Genomic DNA, 1,193 nt, shown 5'->3' with positions numbered 1-1,193 from the left:
AGCAAACATGGGGTTAGTATCTTGCCCAAGGATATTTGCCATGCAGCCAGGAGGCAGCCTGGGATCGAACCACTGACCTTCTGATTAGTGGCTGATCTGCAGCCACCCCCTATAAAAAATAACATGAAGTCATTTTTGACCAGCTTATGACTTTTATTGTGAATGTTAAACAAAAATGACACAATGGGCTTATTTGAAAGTGAATTCACAGGCAGAGGCTTCAGCTTCCAGGCTCCCATTTTGCCTTTATGAGTTAGATAGTCTCTCTACTTTTAAGATTAGGCTTAACGCTTTCCTTTTTGCTAAAGCATATAGTTAGGGGTGAATCAGGTGACACCGAATCCTCCCTTAGTTATGCTGCAATAGTCTTGGCCTGCTGCTATTATCAATCTCTGGTTCTCTTATACAGTGTGTCTTCTTTCCTGTCTTCCTCTCATCACTCCCAACCAATCACAGCAGATGCCCACCCCTCCCTGAGTCTGTTTCTAATTGAGGTTTCTTCCTGTTAAAATGATTTTTTCCTTCCCACTGTCACCAAGTGCTTGCTCATAGAGGGCCATTTGATTGTTGAGGTTTTCTATGTTGCTTCTATACTATTGTAGGATCTTAACCTTACAGTATAAAACACCCTGAGCCGACTGTTGTTATGGTTTGGTGCTATATGAATAATACAAAATTGAAATATTGGTTTATGCATGTCTTTATCAATCTATCATCTTGTCTATGTTCTTTCTTCAGAAACCAAAAAAATCGAGAGAAAAACATTTGTATTAATATTGGTTTACGTAGTTTTTATTATTTTAAATTAAAGTGTATTTAAGACATGACGTTTTATTATTAGGGTTACTGAACTTTTAACAGAAATTGTGCTACAGAGTGGACATCTGGAGTTTGCCATAGGAAGTTGTGACAAAAGGAAGGAATAGCCCGTTTAAGAAGGAAGAACCTGGAAAATTATTACGGCGAAAATGTACCTGTGGCACACTTACCAGCAGATGGCGGTAGACACCAGCCTGTAAGCGTTACAGGACTCACAATTAGACAAGTAATATTCACAATAATGCTGAAATACTCAGGGGCTAGGGGCTCACACGGTTGTCAGCTTAGCTTTCTGTTGCTGTCAAACGTCAACAATACATCAGTACATTCCTGTACAGCTCCTCTTCAATTCACTCCTGTCTTGAATTAGGATT

The sequence above is a fragment of the Pundamilia nyererei genome, unplaced genomic scaffold (genome assembly GCF_000239375.1).
Source record: "Pundamilia nyererei isolate P.nyererei 1_Seehausen unplaced genomic scaffold, PunNye1.0 scaffold00021, whole genome shotgun sequence".
Lineage (NCBI taxonomy): Eukaryota > Metazoa > Chordata > Actinopteri > Cichliformes > Cichlidae > Pundamilia > Pundamilia nyererei.
This window is presented reverse-complemented; position numbering follows the sequence as displayed.